Raw genomic sequence first — 20,829 nt, 5'->3', positions numbered from 1 at the left:
AAATAATTGTATTAGTACTTGATACTTTAATTTTTATATATAAAATAATATTTTGTTTATAAATTAGTTTTAAAAAATTGTTTTATATTATAAATCACTTTACCATTCTAATTCTAATGCAATATTAATAATTTTTTCTAATATATTCTTTAATATTTATTAATATTTTTTTTCAACTCTTTTAGTTTCTTTTTATATGTAATTAATGAAATACATTATTGTAAAGTTATACATAATTTTTTTTTCAAATTTAAAATTAATTATATTTATGAGTGTGAAATACCCAAATCTCTCATAAATTAGAACGGAAAACCTAATAAAATTTTCAAAATACAATTTATATATCAACCTCATAATTAATATTAGTCCTGCGTATAAAATTAAATAGTGATTAATAATCAACAATAAATACATAGATAAAATTTAAACACGGAGATAGTATTAATCGAGATTTGAAAATTAAGTATTGATTTTCAATAAATAAAATTTAAACAACTCTTAATAGTTGTAAAATAGTTTTAAAAAGTCACACCTCATAATTATTATTAGGCATATGTTTGAGATTGAAAAATTAAATAGTGATTATCAATGAGCAATATACATTAAAAGCTGAAATAACTCTCAAATTTAAAAATAGTTGTATAATAGTTTTAAAAAAAATTGTCTCATAATTATTATTACTCTTATATTAGAATTAGAAAATTAAATAGTGATTATCAACTAGTAAAACGACATATATAAAATCTTAAATAATTCTTTAATTCAAAATAGTTGGAAATTTTGCTAAGACACTTTAGTTGGTTTAGTCACATAGTCGGATGCAGAAGTGTGAATTTGAACCCTCGCTATCATATTTATTCATTTTTAATAAGGTGGACTCTCATCATTAACTATTTAATCAAAAAAGTAATGATTATTGTATGAAAATTAGAGATTATGAATGTTTTTACAAAAAATTTATTTATTAATGACGTGGGAAAGATAAATTTACATAATTGAAATGAAATAAAATAATAATTTTTTAAAAATATAATAAAAAAAATAATATTAATTATTCATTGGTAATATAAAATAATTAATATTATGCTACAATTTCTTTTAAAACGATTTATAATAAAAAAACAATGGGAGTATAAATTAGATTTGAAAAATTATACTCATAATTATTATTAGTCATACATTTGAGATTGAAAAATTAAATAGTCATCATCAATCAATAAATACATCAATAAATGGTGAATAACTCTTCAATTCAAAATAATTATTGAAATTAAATAGTCATTATCAATCAATAAATACATCAATAAAAGGTAATATAACTCTTCCATTCAAAATAATTACCCCCTTCTTATCAATTTATAAGGAAAAAGAAATACTATTTTTTTTGTTACAAATTATAAATAGAAATGCTTAATTACAACTTTGATCTATATATTTTTTTTAAAATTTTGATCTCTATTTTAAAAATTCGAGATTTTCATTTTTTTTTAATTTTTTAATTTTAATCTCCACCTTATTTAAATATCATTTTACATAACATGAGAATTTAATTGATTGTGTGGCGTAAATTAAGTGGAAAAAAATAATTTATATATTATTTATAATTATTTTTTATTTAAATAATATATAAAAATATTAAATAAACTAAAATAAATAAAATATTGAAATAAACTAAAATAAATGAAATTAAATTATCATAATATATAAAATTTCCAGATTCCTTCCATGGACTTAAAAGTTTGGTTTCCAAATTATCATAAATATAAAATTTACAAATTTCCTGCTAAGCTTTATTATTAAAAAAAATGTAAAATTTCTAAATTTCCTCCTAAGAGTATATTATTAAAAAAAACTAAAATTTCCAGTCGGAGATATGAAGCTCTCGTGGTGCAGCAGTCCGATATGAGTGGTACATGCAGTGGCGACGGTATGGTGGTGGAGGTGAGCAGTGGCGACAGTATGATGGTGGAGGTGAGCAACTCTTCATGGCGGTGGTGATGCAAGGTCAAATTCTCGATAGCTTGCCAAAGATGTCGAAAATGGAGTTACGTGATGATTAGAGATCAAGTAGCTTGCCAACTGTGAAGTACGTATACGGTACGCACCGAAGTCGTACCAATTTTTTTTTATGTTGGTACACCAATTTTGTTTGAGCATTGGAAGTCTCTTGCTTGCTCTCACAAGGGAACTGGATTACTCTCGAATTGTGAGAGCAAATGGGATAACTTTGTGTGTGTCTCTTCTTTCTTGAATTATTTATCCGTTGCCTACCTCTAATTGATTCATATTCTATACTTTATGTTTAGAATTTGACCAAGAGTTTAAAAGAGAAAGAAAAAGTTAACACAATTCAACACCCATTTCTTGTGTTTTTCTCACCTTCGGTTGGAATTAGAGCATGGTCTGGGCTAAACACTTAACAGTGGTGAAAAAAAGATCCTGAGAAAAACATATTGAATTATGTCCGGAGTTTCTAAATCTAATAGTGTGATTCCTCATCCACATGATGTTATTAATCTTGATTATAGCACTTTAGAAAAGAACAATTATACAACTAGACCTCCAACTTTCAGTGGAGACTCTACTGAATTTGAATGGTGGAAAATAAATATGTATACTCATATCATAGATCTTGATGATGAGTTGTGAGATATTCTGGAAGATGTCATTGATATTATAGTTAATGGAGTAGGATGGTTACTGACAGAAAAACTCTCACAACTGCTCAAAAAAAGATTTATAGAAAACATCATAGAGTTAGAGGCATCTTGGTTGATGCTTTAGCTCATTACGAGTACATCAAGATCATTGATAAATCTACTGCTAAGACCATTTTTAAATCCCTATGCACTACTTATGAAGAGAATCAACAAGTTTAGGAAGTTAAGGTCAACCTTCTAGTTCAACAGTATGAGTTGTTCAAAATGAAGGAGGATGAAGACATTGGAACCATGTTCTCAAGGTTTCAAGTTATTATATATGAACTTCAGGTTCTGAACAAGAGTTATACTACCTCTGATCATGTCAAGAAGATTCTTATGAGTCTTCCTGTCAGATACAGACCCAAGGTTATGAGTGCACTGTTGATTGTAATTTTAAGTGTCGGGTTTTTGTTATCGTCTCCACAGGGATTGTGAGATATCGCCGCCTTTCGACAGTTGTTTTAATTCTTAGCTTAAGGTAACAATGGTTTTTGGTTTTAGTCACGGTATCTTGCATAAAAGTGTAAGAAAATACGGTAAAAGATTTGGTTTTAATATTTGAGAAATATTGCCAAAGTTAGGGTTCGACAATCACTTTGCATGCATATGTTTGATCAACAAGACTTATAAACTCCTTTAGATGATAAACTGTTTCACAAAGTCCTCCCAATGTGTTTATCTCTAACACACATTGTGGGTTTTCCCATTTTGATCCATTGTTTATCTCTAACACAATCTATCAAAATGACAACTTTTTGGTTCAACTTTATGGTGAACAAAATCATTCATTACTATCTCTAGCAAACAAACAAGATTGGATGAAAACCTAGGTAAAGAGTTGGTAAACATCTCTCGATCATAAACCAACACAAAGAGTTATCGATAAAACAAAGTTTTCACCATATATTCATCATTAAAGAGTTTACAAATGAAGATCATCCCATTTACATACAAAGCTAATGATTATCTACATCTAACCTTGACAAAATGAAGAACTTAGCTACTCATTTTCATGGTAGCTTGGTCAACAAGTTTCGGAAGAAGGTTGATCAACATCCGAGTCGAATAATCGAGATTGGATGGGAATCCACCTTCTTTTTGTGAAAGATTGTTAAGAGATGAAGAGAAATGATAAAATGGGTTTCTAGGTCACAAAATGATCCAAAAAGCAATGCAGGAAAATATCTAAGAAAATCTAAGTTGTTGTCCAAAAAGTAGCCCTTGCTACTTATAGTACTATGGTCTGAGTTGTCATGCTCGCTAGGCGAGCAGAATGGCTCGCCTAGCGAGCCCCTAAAATAGGCACCAGAGGCACCTGCGCCCAGAGAAATATCCTTTGCCAGATTTGCATGTTCGCTAGGCGAACAAAACCTTCGCTTGGTGAATCCCACGCTTCAACCTTCGCTCCAGCGAGCTTAAGAGGTTTTGCTACTGGAATTGCTCGCTGGGAGCTCGCTAATGGCTCGCCTAGCGAGTGAGTGCTGGCTGCTCTTTTGACCAAGTCTGGACGTGTTCGCTACCACCTTCGCTGGATGCTCGCCTAGCGAGTTTGTTGATGTTTGCTACTGTAAAATACTGGAGATGTTCGTTGGAATCTCGTTGGGTGCTCGCCTAGCGAGCACTTCGCTACAGCACTCGCCTAGCGAGCAAGCTGATGAATGCATTCTTTTTCTTGGTCCCTTGCCATTTTCTTGTGCCTTCATTTTCTATTATTTCATGCCTAATTCCTGCACAATAACGCACAAATCAAAGGTACCAAGATCGTTTAACATTGTATTGCGATTCATCTAAAACAAAGGCGGTTTCGAACGCTTTAGCAACAAAAAGGAGTGAAAAATGCCCACATTTGATAGCTCAAATAAGCACTTTTGGGCATCTAACAACTCTCCCCAACTAGATTCTTGCTTGTCCTCAAGCAAAGTATGCCTCTCGAAGGACAAGAGGATTTGCTTTAAGAAAAAGGTTTCTCCGAAGTTGGATAAAACGGCTCAAACACAAGAAAATCAACCAGGCATAAGTTCCCAATGGTTAGAATAACATAATGCACAAGAACTAAAACTTAATAGCAATGTGAAATATGTATCTATCCACAACAATATTATCGTGAATGAATCACCCTATCTCTCCTCTTTGAATAAGGATTGAAGAAATTACGCGTTTGCAACCGCGGGAATAATCTCACTCTCCAACAAACAATGAAGAAATCAATTCAATTCATACAATGTCTAACAATTATAAATGGTAATGTGGAAGCACGAAGATCACTAAGGACTTTTCGGTTGTAGCTTGGTTAGGTTAACAAACAAGGGTCATTTTTAAGGCCATTGAAAACGAAATTGCCGATGCAAAAGAGACATTCACTGTACATTATTCACACATCTCAACTTCGTTCCATTTGTTTCTCATTTGAAACCTTCACAACTTTTATTTCACAACTCAACTTTTGTTTTTCACTATTTTTCTTCCAAGCAAGCATTCATTTTCATTTTCTCTATTTTTTCTTTTCTTTCACATCATATTTACAAAACAAATGTTTCTCTTTTCTATATTTTATATATTTTTTTTCAATGCTTGCTCGGTTTTTCAAGAGTTGTGGCACTTACTGATTCTCATTTTCGTTCTCCCCAACTTATTTCTTTTACTCACCCTAAGTGAATGCTCTTGACTTTTACGGCAAAAGAACAATTATCAAAATTTTCCGGGTTTCAAGAATTTCTTTTTTGACATCTCGCTTTATTTCAAGCCGAGATTCAACTGTTTAAGCTCGAAGGGGTTAACGAATACTCTCTCTGCTCACGGGTAAGTTGTATTTGGAACTGGTTGTGCTCGATAGAAAACAAGCGCCTTGATCATTTCTAATTGCTTCCATATATTCACAATAATAAAAGATCAAACATGAATCAAATGAATCAACAAAGTTTATTAGAATTCAGCATTTAAGTGTACAATGGAGGTTTCCTCACAATTTGTGGTTCTAAGTCCTAAGTGAATCATTCTTTCAATTATGTTGCAAAAAGAACAATATTCAATTACAAAAAAGAGTAAAGTTCTTAATGCATTCTAAAATTCTAACCGAAGGTAACCATGTACCTTAGCATTATTCGCCTGTTATTTTTATCATTGCCATCCAAGTTCGGATGCACCTTCATTGGATATTTCTTTGAGGAGCAACCAATCTAGAAGGTTTGACACTCACAACCAAAATTTTATTAAACAAAAGAAATTTGAACCAAACACACAAATTAAAAACATAAACAATAACTATTACTTAAAAATTTTAAAATGTGCATGGGGGACAAAACACCCCAAAAGCACATAACCAAAATCAAAATATAACAAATCTGAAAAATACAACAAAATAAAACAAACTTAGCCCTCAAAGGACTCAAAACCCTCATCACTACCGGCTTCAGAACCGGTAGCATCATCATCATCATCATCGTCATCATCACCATCATCCTCAGCACCACCTGAAACACCAGTACCAGATGCACCGGCACCCGCCCCCTCTCCAAACATAGGCCTGTCCACAGGCCAGCTAGTGTTCTGCAGAAACTGCTCACGCGTCATCATCGAGTGATCACCGGAGGGGTCACGTGCCTGCAACTGCAACAGCTGCATAGAATCGTGCATGTCAACCATGGCGTGCTGAGTTGCCGCCATCCAATCCCAATTGTAGTTGTAGACAGCCTGCTGGAAAGGATCGGATCCATGAGCAAAAGTACCAGGACCATCAGAAGTCCCGGTATTACCAGCAGCTGCACCACTTCTTAAGTTCTTAGGCTTGCAAAACTTGGCCACATATCTATCATTGATGGCCGGCGGGATCCTTACTTGACTCTGGGAGGGTAGCTTCACCTTCACATGTTGGCACAAAGCCATTATTAGACACGGGAAAGCAAGGGGGCAGTTAACTCGTGCCCCCGACTTTAGCCCGCTCTCGACCACGGACTTCATCTCTAAAGCAATTACCCTCGCCACATCAATTTGAATATTCGTGAAGATGCAGTGAACCAGATGTTCCACTGGGATCGGCACGGTAGAGGTGTGAGACTTGGGTTTTATATTTGTGAGAACCAACATGAGTATCAGCTGAGCCATGGGAATCATGTCCTCCCTATGGTATCTCATCGGAACCCCAGATGGGTTCAACTCAACTGATTTCCCTTTAAATAGTAGGGCAGCAGAAATGGAGTTGGTGTCTCGGTGAAGCCTCAAATCCTGATGGTAAGTGTCTCTCTCATTCGCTCCCAGATGGAGCGGTTCACCCAAGACACGGTTAATTGTGTCCCGATCGAATGCAACCTGACGGCCAGACACTCGTGTTGTCCATGTGAATGGCTCGTCATCGTTAGGCATTGCGTTCGCGTAGAACTCACGCACTGTTTCGATGTCATAATGTTCAAGCGGAGATATCAACCGGTCCCACCGCTTACTGTGAATCAACCCGGCAAATGTACGGTATTCACCCTCGGGGTTGATTATGAATCTTTTCTCCGGCAGAATTTTTCTCTTCTCCAAAGCGATATATCTAGCTGCTTGCTTTGGCCCGACAAACTTGTCGGTGTCGAATCGTATGGGCATGGTACGGGAAGTGCTCCCGACCTTTCTCTTTTTAGGCGCGCTTGATCTGGATGCCATCTGCAAAGACATAGAGAGGAAACAACACAAACACAAAACAGATTAGAAAGCAAAATAGAATATCCAATTACTGTCATGTTCGCCACTGATTCGCCTAGCGAGGTGCTAGCGAATCTTGCAGGTTTTGGGTTCTGCCTTGTTAACACTGAAATTTCAGAAAAACCCAAGGTCTCATGGTATCTATTTCATAACAAAATGATTTATCATGAAAGGCATCGTTCTAAGGTACATGCAAATCTACACCCACATGCAAAACCTAATGTACCCATTCCCCCAAATTCATCCTAAATGACATATACATCCGAAATTTACAAAGTTAAAACATAAAGAAATGAAATTAGGGCAAACCTTAGTGAAAGAGATTGATTGAATTTGAAGTGCACAATGAGGTTTGCAATGCAATGTAACCGTTTAGGGTTTGAGTGAGATGAAAAGTGAGAGAGTGTTTGTGAGTGCTAATTCAGACTACACCACTAAAAAGAAAAATGGTATTTGGGCCCAAAACAGTGGCCTGCTGAAACTTAAATTGGTTCAGTCACGCAGCGCTCGCTACTGCGTCGCCTAGCGAGCAGCTAGCGAATCGTCGCTATTGCCTTCGCCTAGCAAGCATGACAGTATTTTGCTTTTCAAAACAGAATGCAATGCACAATTCAGCAAGTTTCTTCAAGTTGAACACCAATACCAACCAACAAAAAAAACTGTAAATACTTACAATGTTGGGGTGCCTCCCAACAAGCGCTTGTTTAACGTCGGATAAGCTCGACGATTCGATGCTCACAGAGGAGCATCCAAGGGAATAGCACAGCTCCCGCGATCCACATGACCGCCGAGATAAACCTTCAAACGTTGGCCATTTACCGTCCAACTCTCCTTCATTTCTAAGTCTTCAATGACAATTGCTCCATATTCCTTGACTTCCTTGACCCGAAATGGCCTGGACCATTTAGATTTCAACTTTCCAGGGAATAGCTTCAACCTGGAATTGAACAATAGGACCAATTGTCCGGGCACAAATTTCTTTTTTCGCAGCTTCTTGTCATGATACTTTTTTAATTTTTCTTTATACAACCAACTTGAGTGATATGCGGCATTGCGCATCTCTTCCAACTCAAGTAGTTGCACCTTCCTTTTCTCACCGGCCAAATCCTTGTCAAAGTTTAACAATTTCAGGACCCACAATGCTTTGTGCTCCAATTCAACCGGCAAATGGCAAGTTTTACCAAACACCAATTGAAACGGAGTTAACCCAATCAGAGCTTTAAAAGCGGTACGGTATGCCCATAACGCTTCATCCAATTTTTGTGACCACTCTTTTTTCGAATTTGACACGGTTTTTTCCAGAATTCTCTTAATCTCGCGATTAGAGACTTCGGCTTGACCATTAGCTTGTGGGTGATATGGAGTCGTCACTCTATGTGACACACCGTAATGTTTTAAAACGTTTTCTAACGGTGCATTACAAAAGTGCGACCCTCCGTCACTAATCAACACTCGGGGGGTTCCGAAACGGGAAAAAATGTTTTTCTTTAAGAATTTTATTACCGTTTTCGCATCCGCCCGAGGTGAGGCAATTGCCTCAACCCACTTAGAAACGTAATCAACTGCCACAAGCATATACTCGTTACCATAAGAGGGTGGGAATGGTCCTACAAAATCTATACCCCAACAATCAAATACCTCAACCTCTTGGATGTTTTGGAGAGGCATCTCGTCTCTCTTCCCAATCCCCCTACTTCTCTGGCAATTATCACAACTTTGCGCATGGGCATGTGCGTCTTTGAAAATAGTGGGCCAATAAAATCCTGACTGAAGGACTTTAGTGGCCGTTCTTACCCCATTATAGTGTCCGCCGTAAGGCGAGTTGTGACAATGCCAAAGAATGCTTTGGGCTTCATCGCCGGTAACACACCTTCTCAAGAGGTTGTCACCACCCAACTTAAACAAATATGGGTCGTCCCACACGTAATACTTCGCATCCGAGATGAACTTCCTTTTTTATTTCGAAGTTAGGTCGGGAGGCACAAAACCACTAGCCTTGTGGTTCGCAAAGTCCGCAAACCACGGCCTAACTTGAACTTTAAAAAGTTTTTCATCAGGAAACTCTTCCCGGATTTCCTTTTCAAAAGCTGTAACCTCCACATTCACTAAGCGAGATAAATGATCCGCCACCAAATTTTCCGATCCTTTCTTGTCTTTGATTTCAACATCAAATTCTTGCAACAAGAGGATCCAACGGATGAGCCTTTGCTTCGAATCCGGTTTGGTGAGCAGAAATTTAATCGCCGAGTGGTCGGTATACACTACAACTTTGGACCCTATAAGATAAGACCTAAACTTTTCAAGCGCATACACGATCACAAGTAATTCTTTTTCGGTGGTGGCATAGTTAATTTGAGCCTCATTAAGAACTTTACTCGCGTAGTGTATCGCATGAAAGTTTTTCTCTTTTCTTTGGCCTAATACCGCTCCAATTGCATAGTCGCTCGCATCGCACATGAGCTCAAAATTTAAATTCCAATTTGGAGCGACTATAATCGGAGCGGTAACCAATTTTTCCTTTAAAATCTCGAAAGCTTGCAAACATTCATCGGTTAAAAGAAATACCTGATCCTTAGCGAGCAAATTACTCAAAGGCCTAGTTACCTTTGAGAAGTCTTTGATAAAGCGCCGATAAAAACCAGCATGCCCCAAAAAGCTTCGGATTCCCTTCACATTGATCGGAGGAGGTAACTTTTCAATCACTTCAACTTTAGCACGATCGACCTCAAGCCCTCTTGAAGAGACTTTCTGGCCAAGCACAATCCTCTCGGTCACCATGAAGTGGCACTTCTCCCAATTAAGCATAAGATTGGTCTTCACACACCTTTCAAGGACCGTTTCCAAGTTTGCCAAGCATAAACTAAAGGAACCACCAAATACCGAGAAGTCATCCATGAAGACTTCCATTGTTTTCTCAATAAGGTCGGCAAAAATGGCTTGCACACATCTTTGGAAAGTCGTCGGTGCATTGCACAACCCAAAGGGCATTTTTCGGTATGCGAAAATTCCAAACGGACATGTGAAAGTCGTCTTTTCATGATCGGCCGGGTCAACCGCAATTTGGTTATACCCGGAATAGCCATCCAAGAAACAATAATATTGTTGCCCCGAGAGTCTTTCGAGCATTTGATCCATGAACGGGAGTGGAAAATGATCTTTTCGAGTTGCGGTATTCAACCGCTTATAATCAATACACATTCGCCACCCCATTGCAACTTTAGTAGGGATCAACTCATCCTTGTCATTTCGGATCACGGTAATTCCACCTTTCTTCGGAACCACATGCACAGGACTAACCCAAGGACTATCCGAAATCGGGTAAATCATTCCCGTATCCAACAACTTGACAACTTCCTTTCTAACAACCTCCTTCATAGTAGGATTTAAGCGGCGTTGTGGTTGAGCTACTGGCTTAAAATCCTCTTCCATTAAGATCTTGTGCATGCAATAGGAAGGACTAATTCCTTTGAGATCGGAAAGAGTCCAACCCATGACTTCTTGATTTTTTTTCAGCACATTGATCAAACGGGCTTCTTCATCATTTGACAAAAGGTTGCTTATGATGACCGACTTTGCTTCGGTCTCATCTAGGAATGCATACTTCAAAGTAGAAGGTAACATTTTCAATTCAATAGGCGATTTTTCGTCATTAACCTCCTTCTTCAAGTCTTCCTCCTCAACTTCCCACGGATTCAACTCTTCTAGACTATCAAGCTCCCTTAGACATTCATCAAGAGCTTGCTCTTCTTCAACTGTGAACACTTCAAACGAGTCATCAAGAGCTAACTCCATAGGAGATATCTCATGAATATGCTTAGAAACCTCAAAAGTCGCCTCTTCGATCACATTAATGCGAAAGTTATCGCTTCTATCCTTTGAATGCTTTATGGCTTTGAATAGATCGAAAGTAACTTCTTCGTTTTGGACCCTCACCTTCATCAAACCGTCGTCCACGTCTATCATCATGCGTGCGGTTTTCATGAACGGTCGGCCAAGAATGAGCGGAGCATCATCGTCCTCTTCCATATCAATAACAATGAAATCAACTGGGAAGAAAAATTTGTCAACTTTGACCAAAACATCTTAGGCTACGCCATGAGGATGGGTAGTCGACTTATCGGCCAATTGCAAAGTCATCCGGATGGCCTTTATTTCAATGTTGCCAAGCCTTTTCACAATTGACAATGGTATTAAATTAATGCTTGACCCCAAATCAATTAGTCCCTTTCCGACATAGACATCACCAATTTTAACCGGCAAAGTAACTCGTCCCGGATCAACCTCTTTTTTCGGAAGCGTCTGTTGAATGATTGCACTATAACTCGCATCTAGGACAATGGTCTCCGGTTCCGTATACCTCCGCTTTTTAGTAAGTATGTCTTTCATGAATTTGGCATACTTAGGCATTTGCTCCAATGCTTCGACAAACGGAATGTTCACTTGAAGTTGTTTGAAAATATCCATGAACCGGGCGTAATGCCGTTCATTCTCCCTCTTAGATGGAGCATGAGGATACGAAAGGTTTTGGATTGGAGTAACACTCACTACCTCCTTTCCTTTAGCAACTCTAGAACTCCTTGCTCTAGGCTTTTTCACTCCCTCCACCATCACTTCATCACTCTTATTATTTTCTACTTCCACACTTTCTTTATTTTCAACTTCACCATTTTTTTCATTCTTTTCAACTTCATCCTCACTCCACTCCCCAACTTCACCATCAATACTATCCTCTATTCTTTTCTCCTCATCATTTTTCTCAACCTCTCTTTTTTCACTCTCATCTCTTTTCTTACTCTCACTAATCAAGTCCCTTCCACTTCTCGTCGTTATCGCCTTACAATGTTCCTTAGGATTTGTTTGCGTGTTCGCCGAAAAAGAAGGTCCGGGTTGTTGTTCTGCTAGTTGCTTAGCAAGTTGACCGACTTGAGTCTTGAGATTTTTGATTGCCGCATCGTTACTCTTTTGATTAGCCATTGACATTTGCATAAATTGAGTCAATGTCTCTTCTAACTTTGAAGCAACGACCGACGATTGAGGTTGGTAAGGATTTTGGGTATGTTGTTGGTTTTGAGGATGTTGTTGATACGGTTGTTGATACGATTGTTGTTGTTGTTGCCTCGGTTGGTAGTCTCGTTGGTTCGCCATGTAATTCACTTCTTCGAATCCGGGAGGTGGACAAAATCCGGTGTCATGCTCACCCTTGCAAAGCTCACAACAAGCTATTTGTTTAGCTCTAGAAGGCTCTTTCAACTCTTATTTGTTGAGTTAAGAGTTCGACTTATTGTGAAATGAGTTTGGTTTGGGCAAGAATAGCATCGTTCGTCCCAAGTTCAAGCACTCCCGGTTTCTTCAAAGAGTTGCCTCTACTTTGACTTTGGAGGTCATTTAGAGCCATTCGATTAATGATATCAGTAGCTTCATCGGCACTTTTAGACAACAAAGAACCACCCGAGGTAACATCCAATAAAGTCTTGCAATTCGGTTGGAGGCCATTCTTGAAAATGTGGATTTGAGTCAATTCGTCAAATCCATGCCCTTTGCACTTCCGAAGCATGGATTTGAATCTTTCCCACGCCTCATTCAATGATTCGTTGGTCCCTTGTGAAAACACGGAGATTGCCGTTTTGGATTCCATGAAACGGTTGTGGGAGAAAAATCTTTCAATGAACTTCTCTTCCAACACGTTCCAATCCGTCATGACTGCAGGTGTTTGATCCAAGTACCAACCTTTTGCTTTGCCGAGCAAAGCGTGGGGAAATAATCTTTTGAACAATGGTAGCTCTTGAGCTTGATCAACTCCAGCCGCCAATGCTATCTCATAAAATTTGGTGAGAAAAGCAAAGGGGTCTTCATGGTCCATTCCGGTGAATGGACTTCCATATAGTAGGTTAAGAGTTCCCATTTTCATCTCGGCTTGCCTTCCCGTGTGGTTGGCAAACTGAGCAGCATTCCTTGGACTGTTGACACATGGTGTGGAAATGGGCGGTGGTTGTGGTGGTTGATCCATGATAGGTGTGAAAGGTGGTGGATGTGTTGTAGAAGAACTTTCTCCTTGTTCTTGTCGTTGTCTAGCTTGTTGCCTCCTTCGTCTCGTTCTGCTATTCAGTCTCCTGGCGGTTCTTTCGATCTCAGGATAAAAAAGAAGTTCGTCCTCAGGAACCTGCCCTCGCATAAAACGAAAGCTGCACACTAAACCAAACAAATTACAAGCACAAGTCAAAAATTCAAAAGTTAAAAATTAAGCAACTATTGCGATGCTCGCAATATCAATTCACAATCCCCGGCAACGACGCCATTTTGTTGATTGTAATTTTAAGTGTCGGGTTTTTGTTATCGTCTCCACAGGGATTGTGAGATATCGCCGCCTTTCGATAGTTGTTTTAATTCTTAGCTTAAGGTAACAATGGTTTTTGGTTTTAGTCACGGTATCTTGCATAAAAGTGTAAGAAAATGCGGTAAAAGATTTGGTTTTAATATTTGAGAAATATTGCCAAAGTTAGGGTTCGACAATCACTTTGCATGCATATGTTCGATCAACAAGACTTATAAACTCCTTTAGATGATAAACTATTTCACAAAGTTCTCCCAATGTGTTTATCTCTAACACACATTATGGGTTTTCCCATTTGATCCATTGTTTATCTCTAACACAATCTATCAAAATGACAACTTTTTGGTTCAACTTTATGGTGAACAAAATCATTAATTACTATCTCTAGCTAACAAACAAGATTGGATGAAAACCTAGGTAAAGAGTTGGTAAACATCTCTCGATCATAAACCAACACAAAGAGTTATCAATAAAACAAAGTTTTCACCATATATTCATCATTAAAGAGTTTACAAATGAAGATCATCCCATTTACATACAAAGCTAATGATTATCTACATCTAACCTTGACAAAATGAAGAACTTAGCTACTCATTTTCATGGTAGCTTGGTCAACAAGTTTCGGAAGAAGGTTGATCAACATCTGAGTCGAATAATTGAGATTGGATGGGAATCCACCTTCTTTTTGTGAAAGATTGTTAAGAGATGAAGAGAGATGATAAAATGGGTTTCTAGGTCACAAAATGATCCAAAAAGCAATGCAGGAAAATATCTAAGAAAATCTAAGTTGTTGTCCAAAAAGTAGCCCTTGCTACTTATAGTACTATGGTCTGAGCTGTCATGCTCGCTAGGCGAGCAGAATGGCTCGCCTAGCGAGCCCCTAAAATAAGCACCAGAGGCACCTGCGCCCAGAGAAATATCCTTTGCCAGATTTGCATGTTCACTAGGCGAACAAAACCTTCGCTTGGCGAATCCCACGCTTCAACCTTCGCTCCAGCAAGCTTAAGAGGTTTTGCTACTGGAATTGCTCGCTGGGAGCTCGCTAATGGCTCGCCTAGCGAGTGAGTGCTGGCTGCTCTTTTGACCAAGTCTGGACGTGTTCGCTACCACCTTCGCTGGATGCTCGCCTAGCGAGTTTGTTGATGTTTGCTATTGGAAAATACTGGAGATGTTCGCTGGAATCTCGCTGGGTGCTCGCCTAGCGAGCACTTCGCTACAGCACTCGCCTAGCAAGCAAGCTGATGAATGCATTCTTTTTCTTGGTCCCTTGCCATTTTCTTGTGCCTTCATTTTCTATTATTTCATGCTTAATTCCTGCACAATAACGCACAAATCAAAGGTACCAAGGTCGTTTAACATTGTATTGCGACTCATCTAAAACAAAGGCGGTTTCGAACGCTTTAGCAACAAAAAGGAGTGAAAAATGCCCACATTTGATAACTCAAATAAGCACTTTTGGGCATCTAACATGCACCTTCTTATTATAATTGTTTTGTATGGTGTCAAAACTATGACAATTTAGCATTTATGTATATTAGACGACATTCTATGATTCTAAATGCGCATCTTAGTATTAGGAGAATTATGAATGAGTTAGAAAAGATTTCATTCTTAAAAAACTGATTTTCATGTGAAAATCAGGTCTATGTGTCGACACATGGATGTTATGAGTCGACACATAGAAGAACAAGTTTCTATGAATCGAGACATAGGAGTTATGAGTTGACACATGTAAGTCATTTTTAATTCTTTTTATTATACGTAATTAATAAAATACATTATTATAAAGTTATACATAATTTCTCTTTCAAATACAAAATTAATTACCGGTGTGAAATACCCAAAACCTCTCATAAATTAGGACGGAGAACCTAATAACATTTTCAAAATACAATTTATATATCAGCCTCATAATTAATATTAGTCATACATCGATTATAAAATTAAATAGTGATTAATAATAAAAAATAAATACATAGATAAAACCTAAAATAACACTTTGGTTTGAAGTATTTGTAGAATAGTTTTAAAAAACTCAGGCCTCATAACTATTTCTAGTCATATGTTGAGATTAAAAAATTAAATACTAGTAACTATGGATTTTTTTTAAATAACCAAAATTTTCAATTTAAATTCTAAAATAACCTATTTTTCAAAATAATTACGAATATAATCATATTTCATTACGTATGCGCCAGTTGAACTAGCGCATTTTATTTCTGATGAACATAGGCACCACTTGGTTGGACGCATGCATGCATTGCAAATGAACATATGCGTCATTTGGTTGGGCGCATGCATGCCTTGAAGCCACATGCATTGGCTCATGCATGTCTTGAAGCCACATGCATTGGCGCATACATACACTATATCAAATACATTGACTCAGACACAAACGGTGGCGTTGTAATCGACCTAAACCATGCCATATAATGTTTAGTTGGTCTAGCACCATGTATGACTGATTCATTTAAGATATGTTTTCATCGATTCCTCTAATGACGACATATCTCTTTTGCGAAGTCTCTCCAATCGGAATAATCCCATTTGTCATCGACTCTTTATTGATGCCAATCTCCCAAACACGTCGGAGGTTCTGGAATTTGTTATTGCATGTCGAACTACAGTTTTACATGGTCACTCTGGTGCATCTCCACAGTAGTGAATCAGATAATTGGTGTTTTTGTTGTCCAAATTGCATTATCATCATGGTTACTTGATGATCAAGACCCAGATACGGCCTCTAGATAAACTGTACAAGAATATGACATGATTAGAGGATATGTAATTGGATAATTTTTTTAAAATCAAGTGTAGAGTTGTGTAGTAGTATTACATCTAGTCCAATGTGGTCTAAAAGATTGCAATAGAATACTACAACGTGTTTGAGACACATGTTGTAGTTCATCCCTTTAACTGACCACTTAGATCGAAAAGATTGAAAATATATTAGTTACAGTTAGTTGTAGTATGAAGTCTAATAAATTAGAATATTAAATATAAACTTATTTTGTTGCATATGGGAATGTGAATGACTTCTCGTTGATCGGGGCGAGTGATGACAGTCTTGACTAACCTCATTCTTGTAGCAAATAGGCGCAAGAATAAAACGTACAAGTATTTTTTTTGGCATTTTTACACAATGAACTATATATATGGGACAAAATAGTTGAACCCCCACTATTTTTGATTATCTTATTTATGTTTCGTAACAACGACAAATACATAATATTTACCGTATTACCAGTACTTTCAGGAAATAAAAAACTACCAAATAGAATCATAATATAATACTGAGCTTTAATTATCTTTTCATACTCGGTAGATTCTTCGTTTAATGTTATACTTGAATAATATTGTTTAAGATATTTTAAATTAATACCTTGATCCCTAGGTTGACCAGAAGTCTCTCCCGTAGTTGTGTTTTCACACAAAAGGGCGCCCAATAATTCATCGCATATATAGTTATCTTGGTTAACTCTACCATTTACAACCTTACCATCGATACATAGACCTAACAACATATAGACATCCTCAACTGTGACGGTACACTTAACGACAGGAAGGTGAAATGTGTGGGTCTCGGGTCTCCATCTTTCTAACAAAGCAAGAATAAATTTGTAGTTAACTGAGTATGAGACTATGTTAAGTAGATTACCAAAAGCGCATCCTCGAATATATGGTTCTATCAAAGGATCGTGTGGTACATATTCATGTACACGACATCGAAATCTCTTTGGGTCCTAGTAAAACATAAGTAAGAAATAAGTAAGAAGAAGTAATAAACAATAGAGACATTTTGTTAGGAAATAAGAATAAGAATAAGAATAAGTAAAAAATAATATAGATTAAGTAATAAAATACAAATGTCGCAACATTATCGATTGTTCCTCAATGTTCATTATCCATTGTCAATAGATACATATTGTTACAGATAGGTTGAGTGTTGTAGAGAGGTTGAGTGTTGCAGATAGGTTGAGTGTTGCAGATAGGTTGAGTGTTGCAAATAGGTTGAATGTTGCAGAGAGGTTGAGTGTTGCATAAAGGTTGAGTGTTACAGAGATGTTGAGTGTTGTAGAGATAGGTTGAGTGTTGCAGTATTTATAGATGAGAAAGTAAGTTTGATGGTAAGTTGCAGCATGTGCTATATATGTGAATGCGTCATTGGTAAGGGCACACGCCTTATATTTTTTCATGCATGCGAGGATGCGCCATTGGTAAGGGCGCATGCCTTGTATTTACGCATACACGTGAGTATACGCCATTGAAGAGGGGGCATGAGTTGTTTTATGCATGTGATCGCACACCATTGATAAGGGTGTGTGCTTTGTCATGTTAGGGCAGAAGCATCTTTGTAGAGAATCATGCAGGCGCATGCCTTGGCTTATTAGGGCAGAAGAATCTTGCAGACGCCATTGGTAAGAGCGCTTTCCTTGTCTTGTCTCTGCATGGAATCCTGCAGATTCTTAAAAAAGTTGATACGTGATAAGTGCACTTGCCTTGTCTTCTGCATGTGTTGCCTTCACCATCTACCCTATTTAACTGCATGTTAATATGTGATCAATGTACTCACCATCAAACATTAAACTTACATCTTAAAAAAATGTCTTCATCACCATATTACATGATAAGTGCCCATACTGATGGTGAAATATCTGAGTGTCACTTAATCGGTTTTTGTTTTCGCAACACAAAAGTAACGCGGTTTATAATAAATAGACGATCAAATTTTTCACATTTGAAATAAAGAATAGAAAAGAAATTGCAGTGTAGTTAGGTGGGACAAATCATATACAAAAATCTGGTGTTCTTTGCAGACAACCAAATAAAGTTTTATCAGTTGAAGATTCTAGATGATGACGATGTTCACCATATATTTCTCAATCATGAACAATTTGAGTACAATGATATAGAGTTATATATATTAACATAATAAAATAAGTGTCTCAGTTTGTAGCGGTAAATTCATGACCATTAAGTTATTGATGAACTTAACGTTAATAAAACCAGAGTCGCCACCGCGCTTTTATTGTTTTCAAGGGAAAAGTAAAAAGTACGAACAAAACCCAAAGATAAGAAGTTTTCAAATAAAAACTAATAAAATGCCAGAGATTACAGGTAAGGGGGTTGGTTACACAGAGGGAAGGTGTTAGCACCCAAAGTGTCATAGGTACTCATAGGGAGCCCTTTTTTTTGTGTACATGTGTTTTGGTATAAAATGATGTTTGCAATAAATAGAGTGTGAGGATGAGAAAAGAATTAATTAATTATATTTTTGTGTTTGACAAGACCTTCAGACTTGTGCCTACGTACCAACATAAAAATGAGGGATCAAAACCTCGTAGTTTGTGGTATCAATTTCAAAGTGAGTGAGTTGCTTTTAACAAAAGTTTAAGTTTAAAGGAGGCACAAAAGGCCTAAAAGAGTTTGAATGAGTGTTAGTTCTTTTTGTATTTTGAAATTTTAAGTCAATATAATTAGATTCATTTACAAGTTTGATTAATAAAAGGAGTTTAAAAATGCAATGGCATAAGGCCAAGGTTTCTAATTTGCACAGGAGTCTAAGTTTAGAAATCACAATCAAAGAAGATTTTAAAGGGGGGAGAGATTTGAAATTAAAGAAGTGGGAGGAGATGAAGAGACTAATCCTAAGCAAAAATTTAAAAGTTAAGAGTTAAAAAGATCTGACCAATGGGATGCAATCCAATAAACAAGAATGTCATATAGAAACCCAATTTTCTCTTGGACTTTAGAATCAAGCAATATCAATACACAAATAGCAAGATGGATAGCAAGGCATCAAATAAAGATAGCCACATCCAAGCTTACCAACTTTATGATCATCTTCATAATCTTCCCCATGTATCAGATGAAATGATCCTTGATTAGCTCAGAATAAGTCATTAGACACAGGTTCAAAGTGACAACTTCATCAAGACCATGTAGCTGATGAACTCAAATGGATCTTCAATACTTGCATCAGAGGAAGATTCACTTCACAAGCACTTGGTTTCAGAAAAGGTGTCATTGACCAAGTCCTTTTGCATAAAGAGTGTTGCCTAATTCTAAGTCCAAAGTCTTAGATCAAATCCAACAGTCCACACAAATCTTTTTTAGAGTTTTTTGTTGTTATTATATATTAAGGTCAAAAGACCACAAATACAAACAAAATACACAAACAAGTATATACAATCACAATATAATCACAAGATATGGCTCAAGTGAGCAAAGTGAAAATGACATTAAAATAAACAAGTTAAATGGCATGAATAATGGCTAATGATAAAAGACTTGAATTTAAAGTGCATAAAAGTAAATGGCTTGAAATTAAATGTTAGTCAAATGTTAGTGGATTAGAAGTTAGTATTGTTTTTGCTTTTCATGTTTTAAGTCATTCTTTGGAGAACATTCAACCCTCTATTCACAAGCATGGATCCTTGAACCAAGACGTCTTCCAAAGGAAGGAAAAAAGGTCAAGTTTCCACACAATACCATGAAAGGGGGGGGAGACTTACAATCTCACTTACTAGAATGATATGCCTTTTGTGTCAAAATTTAGCGTTATGTTAAGCAATCGTAATTGGATTTATGTAGAAGTCATAACTATTTGAGGTCGGGAAATAAAAATCTTGGTGTTAATGCATTTAGAGATATGGTATAATGAACCATACTCCTAAAACATACCATACACAAAAAGAAAAATGGCAAAAGGATGAACCTAATCTCATCCATACTTATGTTGATTTTGCAATCAACTAGTCTTAGGATATAAAGATTTTATAGGTCAATGAAATGGATGGTATAGAAAGGGATTGAAGATGTAGAGGGAGGGGAAATGAATCAAACACAAATTGGTCATGGGAGGACTTTTACCAAATTAAAATCATTCATTCATTTTGGGAGATGAAATGTACATTTCATCAATCCCCTAAATCCAATGGTTTTAATCCAACAAAGTCAAATCAACCTTGACTAAGGCCCAACAACAATAGTCAAACTTAACAAGTCAACACAAATAGCTCACCACAATTTATTTGCAATTAAACAATTAAAAATCAATTAAAAATACATTAAATTAAATTATGATTGGTCAAAAACCTAAAACCTCTTCAAAAC

The sequence above is a fragment of the Lathyrus oleraceus genome, chromosome 7 (genome assembly GCF_024323335.1).
Source record: "Lathyrus oleraceus cultivar Zhongwan6 chromosome 7, CAAS_Psat_ZW6_1.0, whole genome shotgun sequence".
In the NCBI taxonomy this organism is placed as follows: domain Eukaryota; kingdom Viridiplantae; phylum Streptophyta; class Magnoliopsida; order Fabales; family Fabaceae; genus Lathyrus; species Lathyrus oleraceus.
Note: the sequence above shows the minus strand (reverse complement) of the source record.